At 41.6% G+C, this 26,202-nt stretch overlaps 1 protein-coding gene and 1 long non-coding RNA gene across 3 annotated transcripts in view; both read right to left on the reverse strand.

The window, feature by feature from the left end:
* LOC111250607 (5-hydroxytryptamine receptor 1-like) overlaps positions 1 to 26,202 on the reverse strand; it is a 287,617-nt gene that overhangs the window by 235,949 nt on the left and 25,466 nt on the right. The window lies entirely within an intron of this gene.
* LOC147755270 (uncharacterized) lies at positions 9,457 to 26,089 on the reverse strand. Its single transcript, XR_015328905.1, has 4 exons — positions 25,377 to 26,089; positions 20,214 to 20,362; positions 19,858 to 19,933; positions 9,457 to 9,676 (listed from the first exon to the last, which is right to left on the reverse strand). It is a non-coding gene; the product is annotated as an uncharacterized LOC147755270 (long non-coding RNA).

Consider the following 26,202-nt stretch of genomic DNA (forward strand, 5'->3'; position numbering starts at 1 on the left):
GACGTAGAACAAACGGATCTGCGAAATAGCATTATGAAAAGCAATATTTTCTGAACCGCTGTAAGAACCCAAACCACCCCTGGTGTAACAGAAGGTCGAGTGGTCTACGCAGACTGTGAAGATACAGTATCGTTTATACACACACAATTGGTGTATTGTTAGTAAGATCCTGGTAAGCCATAGAGCCGCAGCCTCTAGTTTCTTTCGACCGAGAACTGTTGAACATTGTACCGAACACCGCAAAGGCATCGTAACGTTCGGACAGCGTCGATAAACAAAGGGGAACAGGCAATTGTGCTAATTGAAAATGAAGGCTAAATAAAAACGGGCTTATGAGAACATAAGCAAAATACCGTATATTCTTATATGAGACAACGTAATATATATGCCGGAGACTTGGCACGCTTACCGACACATTTGCGTATGGCAATGGGCGCGACAAGGCAGGAAAAAGACTTGTGGCTTTGAGTCTCCTATTCGACTAATGTTTCTATGGAATAGTTGAAGTTCACTTCAGCAGTATAGAGGAAGTGGCAGACTAGTAAAGTCTTGGAATCCTATCGTTCACAAGCATAAGTCGAAATTTACCACAGCCGCCTTACTACAGTACAACAGGCGATTATTATAGGCTCACGTTATAATTCGTAACGAAAATAACTCCCATTTACACCTTGCATCAACAATTAGAACAGCTGGATGAGTCATGATCTAGAAAGCTTGATAGCTTACATATAATAAAAAACTTTGCGCTTTTAATGTTAGTCTATAAACTTTTCAACGTCTACCCCATGTTTGCCTATTTCTAAATTTAGACCAGTATCGATTATTGTATCCGAGAATATAAATTGTTATCTCGTTTTTTTAATCACGATGTCATGTTTTTTACTTTTATAAACGACTTGCGACAAGCACTCAAGAAACAACGCGTAAATAATCCTTGACATACGCCTTAGCTAATTAACAATGACCTTGGATCGCGTCTTGTTTCGTCACGTTTCGTATGGGCCGAAACAGCGTCGGAAGCGTTACTGGCGTATTATAAAATGTACTTTTAGCCTTTCGGATGCATTTAAAGTTAGATAGGGTCTAATGGCGTCTTACCACGCATCATTTAGGAAGCACATTACCAACAAGCGTCACACTTGCACACGTAAGTGAAGTCGTCGACGCTTTTATGAAGCGTTAACGATCTCGTTCTAAAAGTCGGCTTGAATTACTATTAATGATAATCATAATTCGCTCATGTTGAGCGGTTTTTTTGTGCATGCAGCTTTGGCCGTCCTCGGGTTATAGTAGATGGCTGTGCTCCTGCATTCTACGGAAGCTAATCACCGATTGTGTATAAAGAAGAAGACTACGTTGCCAACAGTGAAGCACTGCTTTTATTGGACAGATTACATTGACTTAAGATTTGCCCGCAACTTTATCCGGAGTAACTCTGACATTTCATCGTTTCGTGTTTTACCAAACAGTCTATCGGGGGGACACGTCTCTCAAACACTGTTGGTCGTATTTGTACGAAATAAAATATGACAACTATTCTATTCCTATAAAGTTCATCAAACATGAAATGACGAGACAAAACTCAAATACAGAACCTGCATTGTCCTGAAAAGTTATTGGAATTTTCTAAGAAAAAATACCGAAAGGGCCGGAACGTGTAGACAGTGACGAGGCTTCGCAGCAGCAGCAAGAAGTCTCCCTTGAAAGAGATCATTTTCGTTGTTATTTCTGTCGAAAGGTTAGCGGTTTCTTTTTTTTTGTTCGATATGCACACAACGACAGCCACTGCAACAATATTAGTTGTTCCTGTACTCACTATAGCGCGGCGCGACAAAACCGGGTTCTCGGCTATAGCATTTGTTGCCAGATACCGCTTGTATACTATTCCGGTGTGGCAGGCACACTGCCGACGATATTCCCTACCAGTTCTACCAGCAGTCCGACCCTTCAGGCCTCCTTACTAGCTTAGGGCTAGCTTCACTCTATCGATAGCAAAAACAGCACAACAAGTGTGCCAGCAACAACGGGAGGCTTGCAGTATGCTAACAACATATTGTTGATTTATCTGGGTGTCTGTGTGTCTAGAAAAACAGCTGGAGGCTTTCATTTAGCCGGGGATCTTCAAAGACACTTTGCAATCGTCCCGGTGGGACATGGAATCTGAGAGCACGCAATCCACGATCTAAGTCGAATCTGCAGATGTGCAATTCTTTGGCACAAAGGAGAACGCCAAGGGTCTAGACTGACCCGACCCGCTATCTGATGCACGGACCGTGTAGCTAGGCACGTAGTTAACCGTCATCCTGTATCGATGCTGCCGCAGCAATTTCTATTTGTCTGTTGTTAAAATCGGCATGGTGAAGCGAGCTGTTCAGATTGGCAAATGAATGTTGGCTAGTGAAGCGACAGTGTTCAAAGATTTGAGGCCTTGGAAAGGCCATAGGCTAGGGCTTCGCGACCGAGCAGCCAACCACAGGGCCCTCGAAGTCGCACAATCGCTGAATTTTTAGAACGACCCCTTGTGGTGGTCTTTGATACAAAGTGGTGTCAAAGGATACAAAGTGATAAAGAAAGGACGCTTGCAGCTGCGAGCGCAACGCATTATCCGAGATGTACACGCTACAATGGCAGCAGTCGGAAGTTCAGTTAGGGTCAGTGACAAGTAACAGATGGACGTGCTAGGATAGTGGTGTTTAGCTTAGGATAAGTTGTAACTACTATTGTAATTATAAAGTGTTTATCAATGAGCATGGCTGCGTAGCGTTCAAGCAAACGGTTCAAAACCACCTACCGCCAAAAAAAGTACAGGTCGCTTAGTCCCTCGTCATACACAAACATGCCACTTGTATTATATAAACACACATAAATATTCTAGGACAGACTTCTATTTTGTCTTTGGCGTACAGGTGTCTTTCAGTGTTGTAAGATAATTAATGTACAAGCCGCTCGACGACTACAGAACCGAATTCCCTGAAATTTTTTTATCAGGCTTTCTCTTTTCCTACGGTATATATATATATATACGTTTACAAATATACACATGCTATTACGAATGCATGCGTATATAGCAATATGTCTTTTGAAATGAAAAAGGAAGATAAAATCAATAGAACGTTATTTTTGGAAAGAGTCAAAGCTCGGTGAAGATTGTGGTGTTGATAGGACTCTCTAACAAACTAAACCATCCTTTAAGTTACGTATTTACGAACTAAACTTTCCTATTTTACTTCAAAATATCTCAGTTGGGCCTTACACAGCAAAAAAAAATAAATTTGACGAAAAAGAACCTGTAAAGCCAGTATACATTGGCTTGTAGCTTATAACTTGCCGTACATACTATAGGCATTTATTTGATTTATTTCTTTATTATTTGTCAAATACTTACATATATCGCCGTTTTGACTCAGGGATAGATGAGAAAAGCCAAGAATCACCTAGATGACTCGGCTTTGGGTATCGCCAGGTAGGTATAAGATATAAGGGGCAAGATATAAGATCTGGATATGTTTGTGCGTTTAGCCTATACTCCACATAGAGCTCGCACGACATGCATACGCCTATGACGCTAGAGACATGTGAGATGTCTTTGCTCAGCGTGCTGCTCATCCGGCGCTCATATGCTTGTCTTATCGGCGACAAGCAACTTGCTTAAGATCAAGCATCGAGCTAGGCCTTAACAGAACCAAATTCGGTTTGGTTAAGCTGTTTTTCCAGATCAGATTAGAAGAAAGATCACAGCCATGGGCTTGGTCTTTCTTGCATCCCCTCTGATCCAGAAGGAAAAAAGGACGAAATGAGGGCAATGCAAGCAAAAATACGACCTCGAAAACAAACGCGCATGTATCTGAAGACATCTGTCGGTCTTCTGACATAAGCACTGCAGAAAGTCAAATCCATGGTCGAGTGGCCTTTCTACAAACCCTGCAAGAAAGGGGATAAAGACGGAGGAGCTTCAGCGAGTTGCCGGACTCTGTCTGTTAACTACTCGACTTTATTACACAATGAGACGCGAGTGATTAGTTAGTAGAAAACCACGTCGACACGAGTAAACAGTGTCTGGATGTAGAAACAGGCTTTCTTCTTTCAGGTAAGCTATCACAAGCGTGAGTCGCTGTTCGATAGTTAGATACACTGTTGTAATATACTGTTAGATAAAAGGAAGAAAGTCCGAAATAAAAACATGTGCTACCAAGAATACTCGCTGTCGGAGACACGTGAAAGAAAAAAATCGAGCACAAATCCTGTCAATGTTATGGCCATGTGTGTAGAAAAAAGTTAATCGACTTGAAAAAGATTTACGCGGATGTTTACATCGCAAGTTATTGTAATGCCCATTACACTTTTTAGGCAAAAGCCCGAGCTCCTCTTTGAAGCAAAATAGCTTGAACGAGATTGCATGCATCGTGTAGACTTTCCTTGTTGAAGTCCAGCATCGGCTGAAAAACGCTATCGTCCCTATGTGTACCAAGGGCCAACAACAGCATGACGTTGAAATACGCCGTAATGGTATAGATATACAATGCGCAGCTCCTACTATCATGTATTCCAGTGATCGCCAAAAGAAAAATTACGTCCGGTACAATATCGTGTTCAGTGTACTAGTCTGTTGGTCTTCTTCACATAACGACCCGAAAAACGCCGTTGCTGCCTATACCCATAAAAGCTATATCATCACATACACATAATTGAAATGTGTCGTCCTAAGTCGTTTCTTTTTCGACTAGTCTGACTCATTTATCTCGGCGCTATGGCAGCGCTAGTCCAGCTAGATCAGCGGTCGTCCTATCGTGTAATTCTCTTTTACAGTTCTTTCACGTTATTTTCTTCGCTTAGTGCTCTTGCTCTATGATACCCTGCCTTTTGGTTTTCTGCTTTCATCCTGCTGATGGTCTCACAGCGTTTGCTGTGACCGCAGTCGCTGTAAGACGCCTATATACAGGCGCCGTTCGCAGCATTCCTCATCTGTGCGATTTTGCCTTGATGTCCACAGTATTACCGTCAGGACCGCCGATTCTACCTGAATGGATCGCCGATTCCGCCGAATTCCGCAATGTGTCGAGTTTTCAGTTAAGAACAATGTTTTCGTTACGCCTCTATACCTCATTGCTGCGAGTGTACTTCCGTCCGCTTACAAATCATTGTTAGCTTAGTGTGTCTACTACGACCAGAAGCTACGGACGTTAATGCAGCCGTTGTTACTATACACAAAAAGCCGGGTAAGCAACTAACCGGGCAGGTAACCATGCGGCCTGGCCGAAGCAAAGCGGTACGATGCGCGGCGAGCGAAAGACCAAGGAAAGCGCATGGCCCAGAAGAAACCCACAAGCCGTTGTTCGTCTAAACAAAGGAGCAAAATAAGCGCGACGCTGTTTCGTTTAAGATGGGCGGTAGTGGCCGCGTCCCGAGAGCGGGCGTCGCCAAAAGCCATCGCCATGCCGGGGCTTCGGGGCGTACGATGTTCCTAACAGATGAAATAGAAAACAGGCAATATGGCTGCTGTTGTGATGAACGATACCATATTAGGGTGCTGTATTATTTGTGTACGAAGACACAGGAAGATGATGTGGGAACATATCGTTGCTGGCGGTTGCAGAAATAAGTTATTGAAATCCTCGTTGCTTTGTCAGGCAACCGTTTCAATGCCGTCACTCTTGTAAGAACGTCAAGGAACGACTGAAATCGGATGGAAAAAATCAGCTAGAATAACCTAGTGGGTCACGGTGGATTTTGCGGGAATGTGCATTCTCAGATGATTTATAACTGTAGAAGTTGGTTGATTCCTAGGTACACACGCTTGTATCATTACATAGTGGTTCCGACAAAACATGACGTAGGTCTGAGGTTCGCTTTCAGAGTATACATTTTTCAAGTTTCACGTCCGACATTCAAGCTATAAAGCATTGTTCTAGATGGCTGATTCCCTGCACGAAAGGAAATATGTCCACATCCGAATCTGAAGTTAGATTATGACATGTATCTAGGCTTAGTGGGCAAACACATTATTACTGGACAATCGTGAGGTATTGCTGTTATTACTGCACTCTTTTCAGAAAACGACTACGACTAACTATTGAGCAGTGTCTCCGCGCTGCACAGATTTTTACTTTTTTCGTTGTTTCATATCGAAAGTTCGTACTGCTGCAGGTCCTTCTGCGATTTCCAAAAAATCAAGCAGGACTTCTATATACCAATGTAGAAGATTCATACCAAATAAATAAGTTGGAAGTAACCAAAAATTTAGTAAACAAGCAAAAAGACGCATATCTAACGACACTATCATCTCGATTCGGAATGTAAAGGTTACTTTTTTTAAACATGGATATTGCATACTTAACGAGGTCAGGTCCCCTATACATATAACAATAATAAGGAAGAACCTCTCTGAAAAAAGATGTTCTCGCTACATTAGTCTCTGAATCGATATTGACTATGAGCTATGTGGCCCTTTTGATTCGAATCCCACAAGAAAATTTCTATCGCGGATGTAAGCGTCGGTCGGGTAAAGAATTGCTGGTTCGTGTTGTGCCTTGAGGATGTTTCCTTTGTGACTACAACTTACGTATGGTCATGTCGTAAACAACATGAAACACTGAAGGTAGTGTTATGACAATATATATATATATATACTTTCTACTGTATTAAGTAGAACAGCATCCATCATTCGTCAAGACGTAACTGGATTTCTAAGTATTTAAATCTCCACTGGAGGCGAACCACTTCCCACGAGTCTCAAATGGTATGAATTACGCGCAACAGATTCGAGCGAAACTTCGACGGGTTTAGACGTCCTACCGATGTTACGTCACTCGCAATCCGCAAATCTTGAGGAAAAAATATTAAAAATAGTTTAAACTCTGGTTGTGAAGGTCACGAATGGCGGTTGCATCAGATGAACGCGTTGTGGAAAGACGCTTTTGTCGGTAAACGTGAAAAAATAATGAGCCGCCACTTACAAGAGAGCAACATCAACTTTGTCTTTACTAAGGTATCTAAGCTAATTTGGGCTAAAAAAGGGGGTAACAAATAGACACGATTATAGAACTACAGACTTGGCTCTAGGAACAGATATGGGGACGAGCAAGCACGCTTCCTCTACATCATGGATTAACAGCACGGAAGACCTGAGTCGCAGGCTTCTAAGGGATAATATACCACGCTCGTGCCCTTACGTTTATCACCTGCAAAGTACAGGTAATTAGGCTATACTCTGCGCTACCCCTCCATAAGCCGCACCTTAAAAGCCTTTTATATGAATGTGCTGGAAAAAAATATCTGAGAAAGAAGCATGACCCTGTAGCTAAGTTGCTGTTAACTTTAAGTGTCGCAACAGCATAAGCGTCGACTCAACGTATTAATTCGTTAACGTAGTTTCATATGTAATATAATTTGCCATCAAAGCCATTCAGAAACGGACGCTTTTATGGTCGTAAGGGTCTACCTATAATATGGTAGAGTTACGCTATAGAATATTGGTCCACAGGAAATGCTGAATAGATCACGGTACTTTGGTTGAGCCATTTCGTGCTGGCAGCTCACCGTCTAACAGAATACACAACGGCGGTACCTGATATAAAATTAGAAACAGCCAGCCTAATGGAAACTATGGTCCTTTTGAACACAGCGGTTACGTAAGATCAAGATTTGTAGTGTGTGAACTATATAAAAGAGCCCTAGTTACATTTTTTTTGGTAGCTAGACTAACGTGATTTGGATCACAATACTGTATGATGCTTCTATGAAACACGAAAATAATAATTCTCTCGGTAAAACGGTGATATTTCGTGTCTTCTCCGATTTTCCTTCAATGTTCTGAAAAATAATGATCTCTAAAGCTGAAGACCTACCGCACTTCGTTCCAAAACCCCAATGCAAGACATTCCTAGAAGAATCTATTCAGTCTGCTTTTACGGCCTACCTTTTTCTAGCGACTACCGATGGCTTGACAAGCAATCGCATTGTCTGTTACTTTATCGCTTACATCCTATCGACACATCATCTACAGTCTTAGATGATTTTGTATACGCCTACACGATTCTAAGAAGCTACGTTGTTTGTGAAAAAAATAAATAGCAGTTAATAATTATACACTCGATTTGATTTGAGGCGAAAAATGACCAGACGAAATCGCCGAGACAAATTAGGCCTTCATAATAAATCCTGTTTTCTATTAGGCTAACAATATTAGGAAGGCGAGATACGCAACGCTTTATACACAAGTTTTACTTTACCGTACAATTCTACAGTTCGTATATAATCATCACGTGACTATGATTTATATCATTAGCCCCTTCGACACTCACTGCTAACATGGAGATATCTACGGGCCATCGAACTACAGTATTACCTTGTCCAGGCCTCGTCACGTTAATCAGCTACCACATCCTGCCTCAAAATAGCCACAAAGACACCTTACAGGGGGTTAACACGCCGATCTTGAAGGCCTGAACAAAAATCGGCCATGGTCCATTTTTCTTCTATGCTAGACAGCGGCTGTTAACGTCCGTATCCTACATCCATTAGGTTGCCAGATGCTAGCCAACCTTTCTATTCAATTCGGGCCTGATTTTTATGGCTCTCTATATTGTTACAGAATCCAACCATAAATAAAAAAAGGTAATCGTGTATCTGTCGCATGCAAGATATGTATTTGAAGTCAGCCTGCTAATGGCTTGGACGGGACTGAAAATGCGAAGATAAAATGTGCATCAGGCGCAAGCTTTTCTTTCTGCATTTTGTATAGTCATAAGGAAACACGAACGATTAAAATGTCTGTCAGTACACGGACAATCATGCTCGTCATAATGTCATCTAATGCAGTAAAATAATAAAATAACATGATATTAATATAAGTCCAATAAGATCATTATATATTGTTATGCGCTACCGTATTGAAAGTATAGAAATTTTAGCACATGTGCATTCAAGCCAAAACTTGTACTCATGGAGCTACATATGATAATCTCATACGTGGACAATTCTTGGTTGTGCAAAAAGGACCTGTCAAGATGAACTCTTTTACGTCTGCGGTAGCAATCCAATACAAAGCAAACCACAGGCCAGAGAACGGTATTTGCTGCTTATTATGACGTGCGTAAATAAATAAAATATCGAGGCGTGTGAGCTGAACGAACCAACGGAAACAATTGCAGTTAGGTTCACTGGTTTTGAATTAAAGCGACGCTGCACTTTAAAACAATAGAGGGGCACAATGGGAACTCGTATGTACTGCTATCCTCTTAATTAAGAGGTTCATTAAAATGACAAAGAAACTTTCCAAGTTAAGGGGAATCGGCGAAAATGTTTTCTAGGCGAGTGTACGAACAACAAACGCGGTAAACTGTTTTTGTCAATTCTTCTAACAACCTATCCTATTCTATATGCGGGGCATTCGGGACAAAGTGGGACACGCTTTGGCGGGCTGTTTGTCGTATCAGACATGCATTCGTCTGCTATTTTGCTATGCTAGCGGACACCAATTCTCTCTACAGTCCGCCCGAGGAAATAAGAGTTTATGTTTGGCGTGTGAGCCGTGGTTGGATGTTGTGAAATGTCCTCGCGCAAGATTAACATCAAGTGGGATTGAATCTGCTAGGTTACCGAGTCATGTGTGGCCAATATCCAGATGACTTTCGAAGAATGCGAATAGGATTACCGCGAAGTAAAACGTAGGACTCTGGAAAAGAGATCAGATCAAAGGCGTTTGAACTGTTATATAGCTAAGAAAAATCCTATCATTCCAGAATCGTTTTCGAGAATTAAGCTGTCTAGATAAGTTCTATTAGCCAAGCTTTTGAACCTGTTTGTTTTTTTTTCCTTTACCTTCTAGTTGTTTCGAGTTCTTAGGAGTCTTCGCTTTTTATCAAGTTGAGGCGCAGTTTATCAACTGCGCCCCAATTTACCTCAAACACATTGAATGTATAGATGATTAGAAATGGGCACTAAGCAAGGAATGATTGGACTTGGTATCTGTTATCTATATCATCGTTTTTATCTGTGAAATAATTATTGCAACATGGTCCATAGATTAAAACACAGATATCCTAGCGATGCGTCCCCACATAACCGGCATGCATGTCTTTAAGTACTTGTTATAAGGTTTTCAAATGACTGCTTGTCGTCGACATATTCTGCGACATAATCTAAGTAAAGCCTAGGATAGTGCAATAGACAACAGCGCTCCGTTCTGTACAGATCTTTATCCATTGCTGGCTTGAGCCCCGCATCCATATACAGATGTAGTCGGTAGCTGAGCTTTATAAGACGGTGAGGCCTGGCTGCAGCAAGATAATGTTTACGAAGCCTTGACGCTAGCGCAATTCCCTAACGTCTCTCAGGAACGCTTCGGGCACAAACAAAAGCCTGGCTCGCTCCAGCAAAAACTGTTTCTTCTCACTAAAAGAGCGTACGTATGTCCTACCGCGTGGGGTGATAAGTCCTGTGGAAACATCTTGTATAATGAAACTTGGACTTGTCCCACGTTCCCGCGCTTTCAATAATGGATCAAGCTAGTAATGGCTGGGCCTGCCAAGCGTCACATTAGTAAGCCCGAGTAGGTGCCTACGAAACTACCTGTAAACGCCTTGGTGGGGATATAACCCGATCCATATCCACCCTGAGATGCTCTATTAGGCTTTTTAGCTCTGCAGTTTTACCGCTCACCCTTTCCATCCTCGTGTTGCCCATTTTCTCGGCCACTTGACTTCTATGCTTTACGTTGATTCCGTTGCCGCCAGTTGTAGGGACAATGCAATAATTGCCGATCAATGGAATGTGTTCCGATAAGAACGTGGTCCGATACAGGGAACATTGACTCGATTTACTCTGATCATAGCTAAAACGAAAACAAATTTGCAGACAGACAAAATGAACAGGAGCAATAAACAACTAACTACTCAAGTGAAACAACAAGTAATCATATGTACGTAATGCTTTCTAGTAAACAGTGCAATAAAGCGCGGTACACCAGCTAAGTACGTCCAGGTTCGATCTACTTGAATGATTCTTATGCTGAGGGTCACACACAATAATACGCCCAAATAGAACACGTCAGAAAAGCTAGCAGGAAAGGCTAATGTACAGGTCAAGAAACTAAGCAAAGGTTACCATCTCGTGGGTAGTGTGAGGTCGTGAAGATACGCTGCCGGTCGAAAGCAAGCTGAATGCTCAGTCACCTAATTTGTAAAAACCTATGTGCACCTAAGTGCACGAACCTTAAGTGATTTCTAATAATTTTCGAAAACAATTAGAACGGTCTGTAAACTACAGGCTATCTAATACTGGACGCCAGCCCCAATGCCACGTTCCATTGCGTCTGGGCTTTTCCTGCATCATTAACTCTGTTGTAAAAATTTTCCACAGAACGCGTCGCAATCGCATTCCGAAAATTGTGGCATATATCGTTTAAAAATTATGTGTGTTACTGTGCTATGACCTTTATAGACAAGGTAGTCCATTTTGTGATGTTTTCGACCTCTTTTGGTCTTACTGCTGTTGTTGTTGTGGCAAAAATGGGTCTTGGTGTGCCTCGCTTTTTCCGACAGCGCCCTGGTCGATATATCCACCCGTACTTTTTGAGATTGCAGGCCACTTTTTCCCAATAATACCTACCCACGAAGTGCTACTCACTGTACTGTAAGTATAATCGCATACTAACATATATGCAGTCGGGTGTCTCCACCCAGTTTCCTTGTATTGCCGGGCAGCGCCCATCAACAATAAACACCGAAGCATGAAGCGCATCCCGCCGGTCAATACCCAACGCCACTGCGTATGGTGACAGCAATATCATGCAAATAGAGTTCCTTTTACCTTGGTCGTCTCCCACTTACTTCCTCTCTTTTAACGGTTTCTCTCTGCTAGCAGTGTTATCTGCATTCTCTGTCCAGGGCCCGTAGCTAGTGGTGAATCTGTTCCTCAAGCGACGACAAAATTCACTGAAAGGGAACGGTCACGATAGCCGTTGTCGCTCCTGGTGGCCCCCGCTTCGACGGGATCCATGTCTAGTTTGGTATGTTTCGAGGACGAAAATTACCGACGGCGCAGCGTCAGTGCTCTCGGTTGCATTGAGCGTTACTACAACACGAGAACGAAATTGTATCCAGACGATGAGAAGCAAAAGGAAAAGAATAGCGAAGTAGATCCTGGAGAAAGGAAAGCGGGAGGTAGTCTAAGGTAGACGCGTTCGATCGGGAAAAGCTTATTTTGCCGAAAAACTAAGCTAACCATGATTAGAACAGGGCACAGGATAAGCTGCCAAACTAGTTCTTAGCCTTGTTGGCTTAGGGTATATCTGCTTACACACGTTTACTCACATGTGTTACTTGCGCCAAAGGCGAATCATAGTACGAAGTATAGAGAGGCAGAAATACGCGAAAACACACAGTGTAAAAAATTGAGAATCTGATAGACTCAGAAAAAATCGGTTTCAATGATCGGAGTAAACTGAAATGGACGTCCATCGAAAGCAGTGTGATGGTCTCCTTCTGTCATAGGAGTTGTTATCTTGCTCATAAGAAGGTATGGCATACGGAGAAATAAAATATATCGGTTCTCCTTGATTGTTCAGTACTTCTCTTGTCTTGGCTTTTTCATTTTTTTTAGTAATTACTTAGGAAACGATAATGCCTTGAATATCTGAGGTAAAGTAGACATGGATTCTGGAAAAACTTCATTCATACTTTTCGTTTTCGTACGCGGATAAAGCAACAGATGTGCCGTGTCCCTGTCTTGAAATTAACTATTATATATTCAATACTGCTCATAACTTTTTGCCTATTTGAACACTCCTCGTATCGCCGGCGGGCTAATTGCTTTCCACTAGAACCCCAGCACGTTCCCCTCTGCCGACGTCATGTAACTCTTTTTTCTGTTTCGCTCTTTTTACGCTTTTTTCCGAAGTGATCGTTTGCCGTGGAAGTCTTTCGACCACTTGTCGAAGCAAACCGAAGCGGTGGGAGCATTCGGACCGGCTAAAAATTTGATGATGGGTTAACTCTGTGTGAGCGCACATTTTCGAAAAGGAAAGGCAAAGGTAGAGACTGACTTCAGTCGGAAACAAAAGGCACAGCCGTTTTTGTGCTGATGTTCACGCCGCAGTTGTGTTATAAGTACACATTTCACTGCACTATTAATTCATATATTTTGCGCTGCGTCTGTTACTTGACTCTCTGAAGATACAATTCAGAATCCATAGTACCAATGGGTTCACCATGGTATCAATTGTCGCAGAGTCACATCAAGCCCGTTGTTGACTACAAATCGAATAGCGCTTTGTCCTATAAATGACCTAGAAGTTTCGTCCATGGCTGGCTAGTGCAAACCCAGTTCGGATGCATGCCCCCAAATGATTAACTCAACGTTATATTTAATTTCCATTTTCAAACGAATTTTAGCAAATATGATTATGCAATACGCTTAAAATTTCTATTTAGAAGCAGGTTTAGCCGAAGAGGCGTACAAGCTTTGCTTTCATATCTAATAAAACGTGAGAAAAATTAGTTGCACATAATGGGGCAGGATCTCAGCGCAACATTAAACCGGTTATGAAATCTGTCCAGTGTATTGTTACGTGAGCAACAGCAAGCTCGAACGAATATGACTGACGTAATTTTGTACTTAATAACAACTTCATGCAAAGTATCTAGTGCTGCGTTTTATGTGTATTTATTCTTATAGAAATAACAATTCAGACTGAGTAACTCAACGGAGAAGAAGTCGTTTCATACAAATAGAGCCAAATCTATGCATTTATCATCCTCAAAATTCTCAATATTTAACGAGCAGGTCTCTCACCTAGATCAAGGCCTACTTTACTACGCAAGTTGACACGTATTTTTAGAGCTGGCGTTATTCGCTATTCGTCCATGCTCCATCGGATGTCGTCACCAAATAAGTAGACGTGGCCGCTACTCCATGCCATCTACCGCTGCTGCTGTCGGAGCTTTTCAGGACTAACTCTTTTTTTTTGGAGGTTAAGGGCAAATGCATTATGCAGACCGGACGTAGGCAGGACATGACTGCTCTTTGTCCGGTACTGTGGGACTCTCACCCACTAAACCCTGGACCCCTTTATCAGCTTGGGCCATGGTTCGGTATATGTTTGATATTACTTCGAAACCATGACTTGCAGGAACGGTTATTTCATCTCCCTTCCCTTTGAGCCGTTCCAGTCCAGCTTTTCGGGACTAACTCTTCTGCGTAGTAGTCTGACTGGACTTGCCGGCCGACAAATCGTTCCTATTTATTGTCGGTTGGGAGTTACCTATTTAATAGCTGTTGTGTTTGCTTTTCTCACCTCTTGCTGTCAATATCAATCAGGTGCACTTTTGGTTCGACGTTTGGACGTAACAACGACAGGACAGAGTAAGTCAGGTGTAGACAACGACCTTTTTAAGAGGAATAGCGTGCAGAAGCAGCCGACCAGAGGCAGCAACGATGGTTGACACATATACCATCCGTTTGGGTGTCGATGCGGAACAGTAAATAGTATACCGTATAGAAGAATTCCAACTAAAGACTAAGTCATTGTAGGTTGGTTTACTCAAGTAGATCCAGTGGTTAAATAGGTTTCATAGTAGGTCGAAGCACAGCTATGTCTGGTCCCGCGGCTTCATGCAAACGGCGTGGGGGCAAAGAAACGAAAACGAGCGAGGAACACAAAAACTATCCACAGCTTTTACACACATTTGTTAATTGGTTGCTCAGTCGTACAATACTGTGCTCGATAGAGTAACACACTATTGAACGAAAACCCTCAGGAGAGCTCCCATAAACGTCGAGCTTCTCAGAACTAGAGTCCGTTTGTGCCGTTATTCGTGCACCTGTCTACAGAAACTTTGTGTACCTGAACAATTATAGTAAATGCAGCGAAGACGTTAGACTATAGAACTATCGAGCTCAGTTAAACAGACAGAAGGTTAGTGAATTATGCTGGAATTCGATAGATCGCAGATTTCATCGTATACAAATAAAGGCAATAACAGGTACATACAGGTTACATGGTCTCCTCGCGCTACGGGCGTCTTTTTTAGCGTCGGATAAAACGAGTGGTCATGTTATTATGTGATGCTACTATTGGAGGTGGTAGCCATAGAGTCTACATCTAACTGCTTGCTTCATCTGTCGCGATCTCGTCCGTTTAGCCAAGGTAGTCCGCGATATGGTAATCATTTGACGACTGAACCTTTATAAGAACACGTAACTACATTCATTGCAATGGTGCTCCGCCGACACAAATAAGGGAGAAAACTTATAAGAAAATCAGTAGGCAAGGGCTTTTTTTATTGTTTAATTGAAAATTAGAGAAGCCTGTTTTCTCTACTAATGAGATTACTTATCTAATCATCACAACTGAAGATAAGGGCGCCAATTAACACCCGAGGTGCACGCATTTTAACTTGCTGATATTTCACAGTATTCACATATCCTAATAGTATTCTACCGTAAACGGACATCTTTTATAAACCGTTAACACATCAACTTTACTCTTTTCCCACAGCTCATATTTTTCTAACTCGTTTATGTGAAAATCTAACTTCTAGATGTCAAATTTCACCCGTTGCAGAACCTCTGAGGCAAAAGATAGTTACTCCACAGTCGATGCATCGCTCAAGGCTATATATTAGTGTATCTGTACAATCATGAATAAGAGGGTGTTCTTTAGTACAAGACGATCTCAGCTCTTCCCACTAAAGACCGTAATTTGGACCAGCGTTGATTTTCTTCGTTACGCACAGTTATGCTACCTCAATTTTGTTTTTATTTCTACTGTTAGAAGCAATAGTAAGAAAATAGGCATAAGTCAGTAAATAGTGAAAGAGTCTATGGCCAAAAACTGATAATTTTTCCCGCTCATAATAGTTAACAAAACCTAAAATATTAACTAGTTTCTCGACGTGCCGTAATAACAGCAATAGAACCAGCCATAAGTAATAATAAATAGTCATCAACGGGACGGTTACAAACTTATATTGATCTTTTTGTTACCTTCTGCTCGTTATACTAGTGTTATACTACTATATATAATTAAATAACAACTATACTAGTGTATAGTCGTTATTGAATTATCGCCCATAATATCACTCAATTGTTCTGTTAGTAGTTTTTTGACAAAAGAAAGCAAACTAGGTAAGCTCATATCCGCGTAGATTCTTGCTTCCCTGTTGACAACCTTCGTGATCATGTGATCGATTTGCCATACACCATGCATGTATCTGGTACTTACGTAAATAAATAAAGCAAGCCAGGACAAGCTCTACCTACTTGCAAAGCAGATGAGCCATACGGCGGGAAATCGGCTCGGCATAAATAGATCTACGTGCGATAGTACCTGTATCTGGAGACCGCGTTCCTTGCTTGCTTCTTTATGCGCTCATTGATATGTTTTATTATCTTTGACGCTTCTCATACGACGGCTAACAACATATGCTATCTTCTACGACAATAGAATGAAGTAGCCACGCTTGCGTTGACGATCGTGGAACACTCCCCCTGTATGAGGACCAGCGTCCTAGAATCATCGTCCTACGCGCATTGGACCTCATCGGCTATATTCGTCTGCAGGCACGCCTGCTCTAACACTGCTTCGGCTACTGTCCACCCCATTCCACCATTACGAGTAGTAATATCTACAGCGTTTGCGGAAGCCTGGTCCAATCTGCCAAACCGTATCCCTCTCGATTAGTGATGGGTTAAAAGGCGGCGAAAGCCGGTGGCAAGTATGAGGGCAAACTAATCGAACAGACCAGTCACCACCATCAAAGGACGTCCGCGTATGGCAGCAACGGGACGTGCATAACAGAGAGGTAAACGGAAAATCCTAAAAGACAAATGCAATTCCTCTTCGTAAAAAGCAGGCAAAACTGGTGAAGGGTAGTGGAAAGTTACGGACAAGCCCCGATTATTGGTAGACGATTAAGCAAAAGTGGAAACCATTTACTGCTTCTAGTGGACGACCAACTGGTTCTATAAAAGTGCAACGTTTGCGAACCAAATGCAGCAAAGCAATTATCAAAATTCATCCATTAAAAAAAAAAAACACGAAATGCTATCTAAACATCGAGAAGTGTTACGAGCGAGAGGGTAAAGGACAATGCTGAGGCACGATCAGGGTGACCGACAAATTCAGCACCGTCGCAGGTACAAGGATTTGTCCGGCAGCGATGCAACGGAGCTCGAGACAGTCAAGTATAGATAATTGTGCATGTCTGTCTGGCCTAAGGGCCATTAGGGAACACGAATTTGTGATGGAAAGGGACCGGAAATGTCAGGGCTTGGAGAAGATTCTCCTTTTCGAGCACTCCCTTGCCGATTATTTTGTAGGTGTGCACGACGGACAATTTGGTACATTGGACTGATAACCAAGCCGTGTGCTATATCTCGTTATTATTTTGCTTTAATGAGACCTTATGAATTCGTATGAAGACACTAGACACTGTAAGTATTATATGTGATTGCATCCGTCTGAACACGTGCTTGATACACATTTCGATACTGAAGTTTCAGACCAACTACAGCATTCAAATCGTGTTAAAGATTAGTTTCGATGGTATGAGTCGATTGTATTTTATGATCCAACAACATAGAAAAATAAACATCTAAACAGCACTTCAGCTATTTCTCTCGATTTCAATACAATTCAGTAGCCGGAAGTGAAAGAAAAATAATTCCATTTCGAGGTTGCAATCATAAGGTCGATGGGGTTATAGCCAACATGCTAGTTACGACTAATTACAGTTCGTTTTACTTAAACCACTGATGGTGAAGTTCGTACACCATTCTCACGGCGGCTTCTGGCTAAACGCCCATTGACGAAGAACACGGGAAGACTTCTCCACACTTAAGTAAGGAAAGTAAAGACCATTACCCGAGGTGATTATCACGCTGTACGTGATGAAAGTGGCTTCGCCGGCCACTGTGGGATGATGCCTATTCAACCAGGTTTTTTCTCATACGGTGCGCGCATGCACACATGCACGTACACGTACAGATCCATGGTCAGATAAAGTCACTGATTATCGCAGTCACACATACGAAGGATTTTGACGTTGCCTACACACAATAACGCCGGCGATGATACCGGACCACCGATGACGTTCACGCGGCAATGATTACCATAGCCAGGGGAATTTGTCAAGGATGATTGTGGTATAATGCTGCAGGCCACAAATTTATATAAAAGCATTGGCAAGGCATGAGATTCCAAGATGGCAAGATACCACTTCCCTTCCCGTTGTATCTCGACTTCGGAGAAACCGGTGAGGCCGAGCGACAGAGCGAAGTGCATTGTGGCGCAAGTAGTGTGGTAAAGCAGATACGATAGGTTTCTGAATGGATCGCTGATGTTCGTAGCAATAATTACGGTCCCTCCCGCCGAACCTCTATCGTCCGCGGATCAACTACTGTAGCTACGTCCATTGTCGTTAATAATAAGTATCAGAGAGAAAGTGTAAGTAGATTAAACAGGTAGACAAACAACGCTATGCCTCGAGAGGCCCTATAATAATAGTATCAGTACCTAATCATCTGAACCGATCAGGCTGGTTGTGGCAAATCGTCGTTCTGTTTAATGCTTATTGACACGTATAGCCTGACGACAGCTGTTAGGGGCTTAGTAAGAAGAGCACACAGACCCTTCGTGCCACAGACACTCACATACAATGCGCTCTCGCTACTTGGTGAGTATACCCTATAATATGTTGAGTCAGTGAGTCGTTGCAAGCCTGACGCATGGGTGTAGTTTTAATTTAGGGCTTCACGAAAGGCCAATAAGAAAGGTGACGGCAAAAAAAAGAGGTGAAAAAATACGTTGAATTACCGCTGTTGTCGTCACCCGGGTCCCCATTGTTCAGTGGACAGAACCAAATACAACTGTCTAACATCTAGTTCGTAGATGCCCGTTCGTTTAGTGGGCACGGAGCAACGTGACGACGGGCTGATGTACAGCTGACTGGTTGCTGTGCCCTTACGGTTTGGTTATAATACAAAATAGCTTTAAATATTGCATATAACTTAACGTGCCTGTGCACGAGTGCGTACAGAAATGTGCGGGGGACCTGCTAAATGGTTCAGAAAGACGATGGACAGGGCGAGAATGCAAGTGACTTCATAAGCCTTTGTGAATATGAGCATATGTAAAAATGGAGTAGTAGCGATTTAAACGCTACAAAAATGCCCACCAAGGACAATAATAATATGGAGACACTGGAGCAGCGGAGGCATAGATGTCCATTGCTGGAAGGTAGCTTGAGCTATCATTACAGAGGAATGAATCCGTATTTTTGGTCGATACGTATGTGTATATGCATACGCATAAGAGGTACACCATCTTAGTTGGGACTTTTGTATGCCTTGTCTTTAAGAGCCTAAATTAAAATAGATTCGCAGAAAATGTTGAGATGCACTAAAGGCGCCATTATTTATGGTCATGTTATTGAATACAATAGCTTCATTCACCGCAATTATCGCTTCGATACGGAACCTTTTTTCAACATATTCAGAGCATTCTCTATTTAGATAATGCTTTAGGACAGTGCACCAAACGATATTGGTAGGTAAAAACTCGTTAACGGGCTACTTAGATACGTTACATACGAAATATTCTAACGGAATTTCAGACTAATGACAGGCCAAGTGATCTAAGGCTGCGCGGGCTCGAAACTGCAAAAAAATATAAAGGGTGAAGAAAGGTGTAAAAGTATCAAACTGATTGACCATCGATACCTATGTGGACGACCCAGCTGTCGACTGCTATTTATTTCTATAAAGAAAAAAAAAAACGTTGCTTTCTGTATCAGACAGTCAAATTTGTAAGAAGTGGTCTCATATTTAAAACGTGTAGACGACCTTCCGACTTACCTCACGTAGACCTTGTAGTGATCATGTAGACCCTCGGGTTGAATCAAAAAAGGGCGCTTTGGACCTCGGTGGTGATCTAGCACAAAGAGATCGAATGATAGCTCATTTTCTCTTAAATTGCAAAAGCAACGTCCTGTTTTCCACTACAGTGAGTTTTTTTTTTTGTTGTTTTGTTTTAAACAGGACAGAGTTTTCTCTAGTACCAAAAGTAACCCATGTTGGTCTGGGCGAACACCCCACTAAAATCTCTTCCAATTCAAGCGCTGTACGCTTTATATATTCATGCGTCTAATATAGCCTTTAACAAGTAACGTATATAAATAAAAAATGAAGCATATAAAAACAATTGAACTCACCGAGCATTTGGCCTAGAAAGCGACGTATGTACGATGCTGGTAGTAACTGTTCTACAGATGCAAGCCAAAGTGGTAATTAGTATAATTAAATCAGTCGATATGGATGGTAGAAGAAGCGAGACAAACTTTTTGAAACATTATCATATAGCCTGAAACAATCAGATATATTTCATGAATATGGATGGTGTCTTAGCGTACACTTTAATGTATTAAACTATGATACTATTTAAACGTCCTAACAGACCTAAAATACAAGGTGCCCTACCTATCACTGTCTATATTCTCCGTCTATCTTGTATCACTTGTATTATTTGAAAACAAGCTTCAATTGATTCCATTAAGAAACGATCAATAACAGCTGAAATAGAATCAATAGTACAAGGTAGAGTGTTCCATACAAGACAAGTTTTCCAGTTGCGAACCGGTTAATTAGACAACGTATGTTTGCTACGTCACTTATTCGCAAAGGCCGAATTCCGAGGTCCTAAGGAACAGTATTTTCAAGCAGTATTCACATAATAAAAACAATTCAACAAGATTGACATACTAGAATAAAACACTCCTATCGGCAAACGGAGAATCGCTTGTCTCTGGCAGACAGGGCTTCAAAGATTTACAGTACGACTAGTCTGAATAGTAAATGCTTGAAACCAGTGATAAACGCTACTTTTCGTAGTTCTCCTTCATTGGCTCAACATCGGCAACAACACGCAGATCACTGAACTCGCATGGAGAGCTCAGATATGGATACGTAAAGTACCTCAGAAGCATCGGTGATCTCTTATTAGCACATCACGAAAGATCGCCGCAGTCACCTAGCTATTCCGTAATTCTTATCCATAATTGTAAACTGAATTAGATTTTCAATGGCAGGCATACTTTCCTCTAGCTCTAGATAAAGCGACCTTCTCGCCTGGCCAATGTAATAGAAAAGGCATCCGAAACCAGAACTCAAAAAACTCGGACTCATACATATATTTCATTTGAGCCAGACAAGGTCTGCTAAGACCAGAGAAAAGTAATCAGTTAGTCTTTTCTATTCGAGATAATCTGCTGTACTGTAAATAGCATTACTAGCCAATTTTTAAATGAAGGTCTATAATATTGTAGAAAGTGTTACTGGAATACTTTGCTAAACAATAAGATAACTGGTAATTGCGCCATTTAAGTTGTATGCTTAGCCTGTTTTTTCCGTTCCGTTTTTCATTCCCAGTCCGGTACCCGATATGTCCATTAGACTAGCGTTACAGAGACAGCGGGTTATTATGTATGAACACCTTCCGAGAGGCTCCATCACGTTTATCATTACTACTATAGTACCCTTTTTCGTTTACCAAATCCATGCTTCGCAAAGGGTTTAGTGAATAAATGTCTTAAGAGTAATCTTTATCGGCTTTGTGGCATTGCTCCATACTGATGCCCTTTTAGCATTGAACGTCAATGAACGAAACTGATAGATACGAGCATTTATCAGATCAATCCGACAACCGACGCAGGCAAGCGCTACATACTAAAGTACATCGTGCCTTTTTTTATTTCGTTCCATTCTGGAAGCCAGTTTATTTTGTAACTTGGAGATGAAATCGACATCTAAATACAAAAAGATTTTTAGTAATATCAAGAAGAAACACACACAAATGTCTGATGTCAACATAGTACTTGAAAGATTCATGGCTGTTTGCAGTCGTTAGCGTTTATAGTACCCTTAACCGGTAGTTGTTCAAATATGGTAAGAGGTCATTAGCTCAATAAACGACGATGTTTTGTCGACGCTAGAACTTACCACAGTCTAAGGGCGAAGGCAGAGGAGGTTGCCAGGTGCCATCAATAGTGGCGACCGATATTGCTCCCGCGCAGGATATGCCTTTATGGCTACTAAGCTGTGTTTACTTCTCGCTGTTAAAACAACGCTAATAGGGCACCCATCTAGCTAACTCTATTAAAGCGATCTGTCTCCATCACCTTCTATATCGTATTCATTTAAATGAACGATCGGTGCGTTAGGTCGTAACGTTGAAATCTTTAGTAGATCATTACGATCATATACGTTCATTAGATTGGACAACGATCCTGTTCGGCTGTAGCAATCACTATCATTGAAGACCTTAATGGATCGACGAGCATTAAATGATGATTGTGGCATCGATGTTCAAAATTTCTCTTTGGTGTGGCTTTTAAAAACTTAGTTCTGCTTAGCCCTTGTGTCTAAGCCACATGTAACTCACATGATATATGTTATATAACACCGTATTGGTCGAAACAATAAATGACAATTCTTTTGACACAAAGTAAAAAACAACAAAGTACAAAAAAAATGTTTAAAAGAGTTAAAAAAAGAACTACATCTTAAGATTATAACCATATGCCATAGCGATAAATTTCATCTGTTCGCAGATTACACTAGTGATCGTTGAAACTGCGATGAGATCTGGACAGACTATTCAGCGACTTTGCTTTTTTGAGACGATAGAATAGATGACTCACTCCAACAGGTACAGCTGCCTAAACGAAGCAGCTGAAGTACAAGCCTTCACCGAAGATTTCCAAAAAGTTTGGGCTGCAATACAATGCCAAGTAAGAGTTCCCTGTCATGCGATGACCAACAGAACCGCGATACAGATGGCAGGCAGAGGGCCGAATGGAAAAATGCACGAAGAAAAACAGCAGATCCCTCTAGATAGTACAGATATCGTTGTTAGGTGCCGGCTGACGCTTTAAAGGATACGTGTCATTTTGCTCGTAAAAAGGTCATATCACAGGGTAGTATTATTTATTGTATTGTGATGGGAGTTAATAAGCTAATGAGTTGAACTTGACTCAATTTCAGTTATCGTCATGTACACCAGCATGGACGGCGCTTTACATATGTTAAAAAAGGCGCACGTGCGTATTAATATTCATGGGTCTATTGAGCGTTTCTCATTAAACGGTTAAGCTAAGAAAGAATACGTTGGTACCGATTACGGAAATTGTGGGAGACGCATATATGCGTTTCGCTTTAGAGTACACAATGTAGCAAAACTATGTCTATAATGCAATCGTATTAAAGTAGCGCACTTCCGAAACGGGTTTGTCAACCATTGCAATCTATTGATTTCTTAGGTAGGGTTTTTTGCTGGGTCTCAAAATAGAACTGATGAACTCGGCTCTTCGTTGTTTTCTGTAACTGCTATGATGCTAACAGTGAACATTTTTCCAACTCCTGCTTACATGATACTGCTGCCACATCTTTGCCAGTGTATCCTTCAGGATGTACATTTGCAGTGTTTTTGTAGAAAATTAGGATCACTGCTGAACGCAGCAGGTTTAGCGTCTACCGACTGCTTCATCAGAGTCAGATTTCATATGGAACTGACCTAAACTGGGTCCTTTTTTTTTGGAATTGCATCTTCCAGAAGGCTATACTATATACCCCCATTTTGCAACCAAGTGATTGATACCTCTAAGACATTCAGTCAGCCCTAGAGAACTGACGTATATACGCATCTAAGCGAAAGGAAATTTACTAGACCGCGCAATAACATTTCAATAGACATTTCGTTCTACAAACAAAAAAAATGACCCCGCTCGCATCGCAACGACGCAAAAATGTGCCACTTGTTACCACCCATCAGTCGCCGTCATCAGACGATCATTATTCATCGAGTCTAGAGCATGTACGCATATATAATAGGTTTAAACGCCTTAATCCAAAGTACATGAACTTTATATTATAGAGTGGCCTAACATTCACACTACAAATTTAAAAATATTCCAGGGATTTTTATTATTTTTTGTGTTAAACAAACAATTCAAATTTATATCATCAAGCCTACATAACCGTCGATACTTCATCATGATAGGGACCTCGGAATGTTTAGAAAAATGTAAGTGTTGTGCATGACGTTTTGTCACACAGTAACAGAAAATTTACATAATAATAACAGACAACAGGCGGCCTATGACAGGCCGAATATATGACATGTTTTGTTGAAGAGTCACGCTGTAACGTTAGGTAGGCTATAGTCCTAGATCTTGCGCCCCTTAGTATCTATACAAGGATAGCCAGGTTTTAGTTTTTCAAGCACTTCTAAGAATCATGTGGAAATAGCCATGGGAACCTTGTGTTCCACAATAACCGTACACTAGCCGATCGACATACATTTTATGGAGAACCTAACAGAACTTTAATTAATTAGCAATGGAGAATTTCATTGATTAATTTATGTCTTTAACAATGCCTCACTGGCTTTGCCACTGAAAAAATTTGATAATTTGCAGTTATCCATATACAAGCTAGAAATACAACAGCAGGTACCGCCCGTAAAGAAAATAATTGATTATAGTTACACCGGTCTTAATATGCCAAACGGGACGGGGAATCATTATCCTGCCTTCGATATTTTCGAACTCGGTTTTTCTGTATAGAAACTCAAAGGGTAATTATTAGTCCCACGTTAACGCCGACTGTTTTTCTGAAACAGTCAATTCATTTATAAATTAACTATATCCATGAAACAAAAGAAAAAAAACTGTGACACTATAAACTATTACTGACAATTAGTTTTATACTAATGTTGATCTGTTAACTGGCCACGTCCGTTCTAACGGATGTTTCGTTAACACGCTTTAGATCAAAGACCGTTGTACAGCGTAGTCGTTATTAGCATCTCATCGTCGGCGTCTCCGTTGCAGACGGATCCTTTTAACGTTCAGTACAGCAGCGGAAAGATCAGCGGCAATATTGATCTCGTCTTTGGTCAACCACTTCTACAACTTCGTCCTATAAAACGATGCCCGTATCTCATTTACAGTGTGCTATTTAACAGTGTTTAACCCAAAGTTGCCGTATAATGCCATCAGCCTCCAGCTTTTAGCGATGAAGGTCAGATAAGAGGCAATCTGCTTGGGCAGAGCTCGGCCGAAGGGAAGCCCGACTTCAGTTAAAATTCAGTCTGTGTACATATTCACCGTTATTATTTAACGACAGTTCCGAGCTGTGTTATATAAGTATGTGCATCGTGTTGGCCACCTCGCAGAATAAAAGTGTCCGAGATTTCTAATGAAGTCCCTCATGCACATTGTCCCTTTTAGTATCTTTTCACCGCTAGGTGTTTCTGCCAACAAACACAATATTAAATAATCGGATATTATCTGTTGTCGTCCAAACGCTTACATACTTACCCAGGAGGACCGCTTGGAGGATGTTCTCCTAAGGCACCGGAAGGCGCTACGCTCATTATTGAAACACCGAATAATTCTGAAGCGCTAAGTAAGGTAAGCTCTTCCTTTGTTAGTCAATGCTTGTTAAACCCAAATCTGACTCGCTTATTTCCTCTGTCACAATCTTAGTCTATCCTCAAAGAGAGACTACAATTGCCCACACTAGCGAGACTCCTGTTTGTACCATACTGCCTTCCGTCGAAGTCCATCATTTGCGCGTTCATTTGAGCAAATATACGCACACCAGCGTTCTCGTATCACTTTTCCTATGCAGTAGATTACCGTTGGCTTCTATGTGTCTGCGACCTTGACTGCTGTGCTCTATTTCACTTTTTTCCAATGGTATCGCGCGCGTATTGTCTCAGTTAGGGTGCACCCATCTTTCTGTCCAAACCTTTCCTCCGCCAATTATCGGATGCGAAAGGGGGTGCAAAGGACGGTCGAAAGAACACTGCATGCACGATGTCCCTTTATATTACTGCAGCATACGATGGCTAATATGAGGCTATGTTCGTAGAATCACTCTGGGTGCTCAGATACTCCGCTCTCCTCTACGTACACGTGCACCGAGCATGCCTACAAGACACAGAAATGTGCAAAACGTGTGCCAACAATGTCGTATGCTACGCCTGTGCTATGTGCACCCGAGATTGCCTTATCCGCTGTCCTCCTCTTCTGAGTAGATTCGAAAAAGTACGTAATAGTGATATATAGAGTTTGGCAAACTGACAGATGTGGTGTGGAAAAGAAGGCTTTCACCCTGGACTGGCGCAAATGCTTAGAGTAG

This window comes from Varroa destructor, unplaced genomic scaffold (assembly GCF_002443255.2).
Source record: "Varroa destructor unplaced genomic scaffold, Vdes_3.0 BEIS01000005.1, whole genome shotgun sequence".
Lineage (NCBI taxonomy): Eukaryota > Metazoa > Arthropoda > Arachnida > Mesostigmata > Varroidae > Varroa > Varroa destructor.